The sequence below is a fragment of the Talpa europaea genome (assembly GCF_964194135.1).
Source record: "Talpa europaea genome assembly, chromosome: 7".
Classification (NCBI taxonomy): domain Eukaryota; kingdom Metazoa; phylum Chordata; class Mammalia; order Eulipotyphla; family Talpidae; genus Talpa; species Talpa europaea.
The window spans coordinates 108281393-108291386 of NC_140074.1; the positions used below are offsets into that span (position 1 = coordinate 108281393).

Sequence of the window (9994 nt, forward strand, 5' to 3'; positions counted from 1 at the left end):
AGAAGCTGAGAATTCTCAACCATTAGTTAAAACCATTTGGACAAGGTAGAACAGTGAGGATTATAAGACAAACTGAGCAGGTAGGACCCCACCAGACAATGAAAGAAGAGAAAGAACAGGACCGGAAGACAGCTGTCCCAGTGCTTACGTCAGCACTGCACGGCTTATCACCATTTATTTTGTTCAAATTTACATATATATTATTATATATTTAGACATTCTCAACTAGATCCTTTTAGAAGACTTTATGAAGTCTTGAGTTCAAAAAGACAAAACCTTTTCATTACAGATGACACTTGAGCCGAGTAGACTGCAGCTCACTACTATAGTCAAGATTTTTATGTTAAAAATTGGCAAAGTAGACAGCACAGTGCCTGTGCTGTGGACTTTTTATGCTATGTTCTTCACAAAATTGCCTGATCCTCTTGGCATTTTTCTTCCCTTTTTCTCTTATGGGTGAGTCCATCTCTCAGCTTCTCATGGTTTTAGTCACCTATGGTTTTACCAGTACCCCTTCCCGGACATATTCCAAAAATTATACTACCAGGTCATAGAGCTCATCTAAATCAACCGGCTTTATCTTTAGCTACCCAGAAGCATCAAAAAAAAAAAAAATCAGGAAAAAAGAAAAACGAAGGACAACATAAAGAGAAGAAACTTCATGTATGACCTACTATGTGTCTGGGATTCCATTATATACTTTATGTATAATTCTTCATTTCATCATTTATTTCATATTTTCTATTTAACTGATGATAAATCTGAGCTTCAGAGATCAAGTAATTCGCTCAAGGTCACACAGCTAACAAGTAGAGGAGCTAAGATCCAGACTCAGGCTTGTCTGACCTCAGATTCACATTTCCGCTATACCATATCATTTCTGAAAAGGTCTCTGAACAACCAATACTTGTGTTACAAACTATGAGCCTCAAGTGTGTGACCATACATTTCACATATATAAATAGACTAAAATCCTCAAGCAGAACTTGGTTGCTCTTATTATACAGTCAAGATTGCTTGGTTTCTAAGCCCAGAGTTGATTAGAAAGAAGTAGCAAATTAAAAGCTGGGAGAAGGGTTTTTGTGAGCAGGTACAATGATTTCAATGAGGAGAGAAAAATTAAATCTTAATGGTAAGTCAAAAAACAACATTTAAAAGTAGACATGAGAATAAAAGCATAAATATGAATAAAAGCTTTACATTAAATGATGCTAATCCTAATAACTGTTAACATTTAAATAGTATCTACTAAATGTCAGGCTCTGTACTAGATGCGATGATTTTTAAAAACTCAGAACACTTCCATTTTTTTTTAATTCAAAGTAGGGCTCTGCATAAGATTTCATTTGTAAAAAAACATGTGGGGTCAAAAATACTTAAAAACCACTGCAGTATATCACTTAATCCTCAAATCATCACTCTTTAAGTTTGATTTTACTATTCATTTTAGAGATGAGAAATTGGAGCTCAAAATTTTAAGAAATTTGCCCAATGTCACATAACTACTTTTTTTCCTTAAGTCATGAGGGATGTTTATGCTTTATCTTATTTTATTTTAAATTTAATGAAGTTCCATTGTTTTACATCCCCATTAATATTTTGACAGTATAGGATTTCTCCCCTCAGGTGTCACCATAGCTCTCCCTCCACCACAGCCCCCAAGGCCCCCCACTGTAGTCCAATGTGCTCTCACATCCCAGCCCCCATTCTTGCCCCTGTCACATAACTATTAAAAGCAGGAGCCCAATATTCAAACTCAGGTCTGTGTTTGAATCTATGCTTCTCCCATGGTCACCCTCCCTCTGCATTCATAGGCATGGTGCTGAGTCCTTACGAGAAGATTAACGTATAGCTTCTTAAGAAGCCCTTACAGGAAACGTATACCTCTGTGGCCAGCACCCAGTCACCTGTAAAACTTATCTCCAGAATGACCAGATACATAATATCAGAGGAGCTACTATAGAGTTAGAATCCTCACACTTTTCCCAATTTTATCTTAACATTAGTATAATTTTATAATTCCTATGTCCCTCTTCTAGATGATTTTATGTGGTCATTTGAAGAGAGGAACATTTTGAAGAAAATTCAATTCAGAAAGAGTTAGTATTTTTCAGCTTTTAACCTTGTGAAAAGTTATTGAGAATTGTGCAGTTTTTCAGTTGAGGTGCGTGCTGACCTGCCCTCATGGCCATGGCTTTATTGAACCACCATTCATTAGTAGAATGTGTTCAAAATCATAAATATAATCTGAATTATTAATAAAAGCATTTTGTCAATACTAATAATCTGTGGACTGCAGAAGCAGTGTCTTTCATGACATCTTTCTAATGATATTGTACGAGGAAAAAAGAGTAGTTATAAATCATCCCTTAAATCCCCTAAAGGTTGAAAGGTAAGTAGTAAGTAGTCATCTTCAGAACTCTTTGGATTTACGAGTTTATCCTTGAATAGGTTCATGACTGAGAGTAGGCCTCATTAATCTTAATCATATCAATCTGAGTACCCTGTAAAGTTAGGTCAGAAATGGCTGCTATTGGAGACAGTCAGGACATACTTCAGACAAGAATGCACTCACTTCTTAGACACACATAGCCAGGCCAGATAACAGTCGGGGATTTAGGAGAGATTCACTGGAGACACAAACAGTCTCAAGAATGACAATAGCTATAGAAAGTATCCCAGAGCCAAACACACAGCTAATAAAACCACTGAGGTGCAGGGTCAGACCAGAGTTAACTGCAGAGTCATCCAGAACATTACTGGTCTATTAAAAAAAATAAATAAAGGAACAAAACCTTGTGTAACAAGTGGCCAATTTGGGGCACCAAGGGAGAAAACCAGGGGATAGGGTTGGATATCATTAAGGTCAGGAAGAACTCAGCTGTGAGCTCTCCATTTAGATGTGAGCATGCCAACATGGAGACGGCGGGAGAAAAAGGTGAGGGTGAGGAAAGAAGAAACCAGTTAATAGAGACATATTTTTGTATTTGTTGGAGGTTTAAGCTCTAAAAGTTCAGATTGACTTATCAAAGAAGTGAAAAAGAGTCATCTATCACACACTGTAGTGAACATAATCAGTTGGGTTAGTGTTTTTCAATTTTTGAAACTTGAGAAAGATGTAAACTTGCCAGGAAACTTTAAGGTCAATATTATTTTCTCCTCCCTCCATCTGTCCAGCTCTAACAGCCAGATCACTTACTCTATTGAAATTTTTTTTTAAGATTTATTTATTTATGCATACAAGAACTAGGGTACAGGCCAGAGGTGCGGGGGGTGGGGGGAAGGAGCGGTGAGAGGATTCACCAGAGACAAGACAGGAGAGGTCTGCTGCATCATGTGGGTAGCTCCCTGGCTCGCCTGGGATTAAACTCATGCTACAGAGGCTACAGAGGCTGTGTACACAGCTTCACAGTACTGTGTTTAGCCCCTTGCACCACCAGGGAGGTCCCTGAATTTTTCTACTGAACAAGGAAATCATAGTTTATTCAGCTCTGTTTTCTCTACAAACCCTAGTACAAAACATAAATATCCATGCTTATTAGATGGTCTATCTTGGTCCTCTGAAACTGTAGCCGACGAGTACTCAGATCACAGAGGTTCTGAATATGACAGAACAAAGAACCATCCAACTGGATTCTAACTTCAGCTTTTCTATTTACCAATGATATAGACTTAGAAAGCCTACTTTCTTTCCTGTGATTCAGTTTCCCTATTTGTATAAAAGGACAGGTTTATACTGGGGGACTTCTGAGACTATAACATTAATATTAAATTCCAGTTCTCTTATTAGCTTGAATAAATCCCTTAATCTCTCCAAAGTAAGTTTCCTTATTTCAAAAATCGGGATAATACCTTAATCTGCAGAGTTGTCTTAAGAATAGAATAAAATATGCATAATTGCTGGCACATGGTAGGCCCTGGATAAATGAGTTTGGGATTGTTTTGTAATGATGGTAGTTATTGATTTTTCCTACAGTTGAGGGGTGAGATATGGTATATTCACCCTGGCCAATTGTTTAAAAACCTATGAAGCTGTTTTAGGAATTTGTATGGAATCACTTGTCTCCCTCAGTGGTTCAGGTCTACTGTAACCCAATAGGCTGAGTTCATCTCACACAAAAAAGTCTCTGTTTACCCTTTGCCCTACTAAGCCACTAACAATGTTAGAGTCCCATGAGTATGATATATTAGAAATGAAACATCTTATAGTAGTATCAATCTGAGCCTCACTAAGACCTTTAATATATTGACATTTACCATTTTGGTTTTGATATTTACTTTCCTCCTTGCAGATCATGATGTTTCATAATCATTTTCTTTAGACTTATTTAGGTAGAACTTCTCACCTAGTGGGTGTGCTATCAGTTTTTCTCAAATATGGAGAAGTGGCCAAAGAAAGTTGGAATTCAGAGAAGTATTGGAACATACTGGTTCCTTAATCGAGCTTCCCTCCAAACCGCTCTCATTTTAATGGTTTTGACAGCCTTTAGTCAAACCAGCTGAGTAAGAAGAAAATAAGGTAGATTTTGAAATCCAGCAGGTAAGAAATTTCTGATCATAGTCTACCATCCATGTAGATGTAAAATCTATCTTATAAGAGATGTAGATACAAGGGGTTAAACCTAATAATAGAACTTCAACAGTGCTCCAGATTCAGAGATGTTATAAATATCAGGAAAAAAAGGATAGGTCCTTACTTATCAGATGTTTGTTAAGATTACTATTATTGGGCCTCCCCGGTGGCGCAGCGGTTGAGCGCTGGGTTGCGAAGCTGCCCGCGGCCTCTGCGACGCAAGTTTGATCCCCGGCTGCTCCCCGGCCACCAGAGGAGGGTCCCACATGGCGTGCAGACCTCTCCTGCCGCCCGCTGCTCCCCTCAGCAGTGTACTTCGGTCCTTCTGCCTGCTCTGCTCCCCGCTCTGCCTCTGGTGAATTCTCTCACCCTCCCGCGCTTCTGACTGTACCCAGTGCATGTATAAACAAACAAACAAACAAATAAATAAATAAAACATGCCTCTATTTAAAAAAAAAAAAAAGATTACTATTATTGTTATTTTTCTGATAACAGAAAAATCAGCTCAAGTTTGAATAGTGGCTGTATCTGCTAGTAAAGTATCTGAAAACTCCTGCTGTGGGATTATATGATAGAGAGGGGATAGAGGAGGAGCCAGCATTACTCCAAGCATTTAAAATATGTTTTTCTGAAAAAATATGGGTCTCAGATGTGCCACAAAATAGGAATTTGCTACAACCCTAATTTGGATGGTGGATAGTGAGTAGGAAGAAGCTGGGAAAGAAATTATCTCCACACTCTCTTTCTAAAGATTAAGTCCATTAACTCCAGTATCTCAATTATTCCAAGTTTTGACAATACAGGAAAGTTGTCAAGAATCATTTATTCCTGGACAAAAACTTACCAGGATTCTTCTGGGTGCCCCATTCCACAACTCAGAGAACAGCAAATTCACTAGAGGAATTGGCAGCTATTCCAAATCCCTCACTGGACCAGGCCTCCAAACATGTAGCAGCCACACTGCTTTCCTTGGACTAGCCTCTGAGCTTTTATTAGTTTTTCTCTGTTTTTCTAGGTTAAACCCATTGGAAATTGGATTCTCTTTAAAAAGAAGCCTATTTTGATTGAGAATACAGAGAATGTGGAATAATCAAGTCAGGTAATCTCTGGGGCTTTGGATCAAGAATTCTCTGCCCATGATGCATCCTTTTGGTGAAAGTCTAGTCTAAGAAATCACATGAAAAAAAAAAAAAAAAACAATCAGCCTTTGACAGAATAGAAATGCTGCCTGACTTAGTCATTCAGTGAACCTTGGGGATTCTGGCTTTGTCCTTTTTGCTTGTTTTAAGTTGACAGGTGTTTCCAGAAAAACGAGTCATGTTTGTTTAAGGCCAGTATTGGGAGCCAATAAAAAGACTGAACTTTTTGGCTCTCAGATACAGTGTGATTTTAGATTTTCTCTCTACTACATTAACTACACATTCCTTAAAGTGTACTAAGAGTCCTGGGAAGGATGTAAAATGTCAACATTGAACTAAGATCACAAAATTCCTAAAATCATAGCACACATGTTGTTAAGGATCAACCTGAAGATGTGCAAATCAAAAACAATACTTTAAACACACTTTCAGCTTTTCAGTTCATCCTGAAAACTCAACCATCGCTCCCAATAGAGGCTAATGGCACTTCCCTCCCCTCCCTTTCTAGGTACTTCTCTAAAATATTCATGGTGCTTTCCAGACATGACTTCATTCACTCTCCGAGTAACTAACAGTGCAGAAGAGGAGAGCAAGAGCGATTCTCTCTGTATTACACATTGAGGGGGAAGTGTCTTTTAAAAGAAATTATGTAAGAGCTGCATGGCATGTCAGGTGCATGCATCTGTGCCCCTCAATTCTCTGGTTTGCAAAGGCAAAACCCATGGGATAAGAAAACTGGGAGGAAAACTTAGATACCATCTAGGACAGTGGTTTCCACTCTTTTGCATTTGATATACAAGTAAAATTTCAAAATTATTTAAATAATTATCTGTAACTTTTGCCCACAAGGACATTACAAAAAATACCTTTTATGTCATGAAAAAAGTTATTTGAATACCCTGAGACCAAAAGGGTGGTGTAGAGGGATAAGACAACTGCTGGTATAGAGGGAGAAGAAACTTTGGGTTCTAAAGAAAGTAACAGATCTGAATAATGAAGTTAGAATTGGAAGTGGGGGGTACAGATGGTAGGCTCCCAAGCTGTGAATTAGTCTGGCAGAACAAGCTCAATATAAATGATAGCCCTTCTCAATAAAGAGCCCTTTGCAACTTGATATCAACACATACATACAAACACATGTCATATTTCTAATTCTCTTTTTATCATCAAAGATCAGCATCAGTATACAGAGGTAGACATATAGATATTTAACTTACACCTTTGTTTTACTTAGGAGAAAACTAAGACCGGAAAAAGAAGTAGGGCTGCTAGGTCAAATATAGGACACCCAGTTAAATTTGAAGCCCAGGGCCTCCCTGGTGGCACAAGGGGTTAAGATGCAACCTATGAAGCTGTCCACAGCCTCTGTAGCATGAGTTCGATCCCCGGCCAGCCAGGGAGCTAACCCACATGGCATAGCAGACCTCTCCTGGCTTGCCTGCTGCTTCCCTCAGCAGTGTATTTCAGTCAATCTGCCTGTTCTGTTCCCCACTCTGTCTCTGGTGAATCTTCTCACCGCCCCCCCCCACACCTATGGCCTGTACCCCAGTTCTTGTATGCATAAGTAAATAAATCTTTAAAAAACAATTTAAAATAAATTTGAAGCCCATGCAGTATTTGGGACAAACTTACACTATTTAACTATTCATTGTTTATCTGAAATTCAAACTTAACAGTGTGTCCTGTATTTTTATTTGCTAAGTCTGGCAACCCTGAAAGAAAGTGACTTCTAGTTACTTGACTTGAAGTAGCTGCTGCTTAGTGGTAGAACTAGGAGAAATTAGTTCTGACACCAGTGATTTTTTTTTTAAAGATCCTTTTAATATCGCATCATCTTACACTAAGTGGATACAATCCATCAATCCTACTGATCCACAGCTTGAGTGCCTGCCATCTTCACCCTAGCCCTGATTCTAATTCCATTATTTCAAAATCCGATATCTTTTTCTTTAGACCGCAAAGTTTCTTCTCCCTTCATACCTGCAGCTGTCAAAGTTTTTGGTCTCAGAGCTCTTTACTGTTAAAATTTATTAAGAACCACTATGTGATTTATGTCTATCAGATTTACTATACAAAAATTAAAACTGAAGAATTATATATTTATTCATTTAAAAAGTCTATTATATGTTACTATAAATAACACATATTTTTGAACTTTCTTTTCCCTAAAAAAGATAGAACAAAGAATGGTTATGTTTTATATTTATGCAAACCTTTTTATACATATGGTTTGATATAAGATAGGAGATTCTGATAGTTGCTTTTGCAACTAGGATCAACCTGAAGATGTGCAAATCAAAAACAATACTTTAAACACATTTTCAGCTTTTCAGTTCATCCTAAAAACTCAACCATTGCTCCCAATAGAGGTTAATGGCCTCTACTGTGAAATGAAGTGTTTTGGTAGAAGTGTTGTAAAGTGTTTTGGTGAAGTGTGAAGTGTTTTGGTAGAAATATATAAAGAAAAAATATCCTCACATAGACATTTAGTTGAAAAAAGAAGTGCTTTAAGTAGCATTTGGAGGTAATCATCCTAGTTTTCTTTGATGTCACACCAAAAATTGACAAATGGTCATTTCTTTTTTTTTTCTTCCCCTTTTTGCATAGAGCTGGTTGGCCTAGCAGGTTCTTTATGCAGTTTGGTATACCTGGTGACACCAAGATAAGACAAGTGAAGCTCCATTGTGGATGCCTCCCTCCCCCTCCCCCTCCCCTGAATCCTGATCCAGTGGCTGCCCAAGACTGACGCGGGTTGGGGTAGGTAGTGTGCTTGTTCATAGGAAAGCTGTTCTGGTTGGCCCAGCAGATGGGAAGGGAGAAGGTGTCACTTCGGAATGACATCCTTGTCCTCCTACATATGGTCTTTACCCACTTTTTGAGAATTATGTTTCACAGAGAGACCCCTGGCCAGAGCATATTTAAATTCTTTGGTCATGTTTTATACATCTTCATGCAAAAATCCTCCACCATAGTCCTGGAGTAAGGCAGCACCACTGGGGGTGTCTAGTCTGCAGCTGGTCTTTGGGTTTGGTGTAAGTGTAAGTCCTCATTAGTTTCAGATAGTCCCAGATCCTTTCCAAAAGGCCATCAAGATTCCAGCAGTGATGGGCAGAGATGGGTATCCAGAGAGGTAGCTTACAGATGACGTCCAATTCCTCAATGGCAATCTGACCGATCTTATTTAACACATAGATACAGAGGAAATAAACTCTTTCCTTCTACCATGTCAATGAGTTCATCTTCTGTGATCTCACTACAAAGTGTCACATTGTTATAACAAGTTTTGTATTCACAGTCAGAAGGTTCTCTGCAGTTTCCGCATCCAGGTCACTCTGAGTGCAAGTGGCCATGAAATTAATGCCTCCCTATCCTTTCTCTTAAAGCTAATGTTAGTGGGTTGCTGTTTAAGTGAGTGTCAAAGCTTCCAGCTCTTTTCCAATTACCTCCTTATGTCCCAGGGGTTTCAGGACATCCAGCACAATCAGGATCAAGATGCACATTTGGGCCATGCAGTGATTCGACAGCCTCTGCTTTTCCTGTTCTCGGCGCCATCAGTGAAACCTGGGAGATCCAGACACTGGATCTTGGCACCTTCACATCTGATGACCAACCACAACAGTCAGAGTAGAACACATAGGTTGCCACCTCGGAATATACTCCCGCCAGTTTATCAAGCCGCGTTGACTTCCCAACAGATGGGAAAGCCACAAACCCAATTGGTACATCACCTGTCTTGGTTACTTTCTCCTGCCAACCATCATCTCCACTTTTGGAGTTAAGCTTGGCAAGATGAGCCTTAAGCAGCCCTACATGACGTGCTGTGGCCTTGTTCTTTGAAGTACCTGCCATCTTGACTTCAACCTCTGGTAGCTTAGCTAAGGGGCTGCTCATGGTGGCGAGTCCCTGGGGGCTCAGTGGCCTCCACACTGTCTCACATCACACACCAGCAGGCTGGCCATCGCCACCAGGATGCTACTGAAGCAGTAATTTCTTAAAGGTTAGTTGCAAAGTAGACACTGAACCTTATCAGTGAATTTTCTGTACTGTGTTGCATTAAAGCATGCACTTTGGACTCTCATGCACTTTGAGTGAATCATTTACCCATGAATTATTTTGTAACATCTTTCATTTTTTAATTTGGAAAATATTGGCTCACTGAGTTATTCAGATCTTTCACATGTTGACACATCTCACTAAACATTATTTAAAAAGCACATGTTAATAATCACTATTGATGTGACAAAAAATATGTTAAAGCTTTCCAAAATTCTGTTTTTGTTTG

General features: G+C 39.0%; 1 pseudogene across 1 annotated transcript; it reads right to left on the reverse strand.

The window, feature by feature from the left end:
- Positions 1-8536: 8536 nt before the first annotated feature.
- LOC311173864 (developmentally-regulated GTP-binding protein 1-like) lies at positions 8537-9603 on the reverse strand (annotated as a pseudogene). The gene has a single exon. The product of its transcript is annotated as a developmentally-regulated GTP-binding protein 1-like (transcript).
- Positions 9604-9994: the final 391 nt, after the last annotated feature.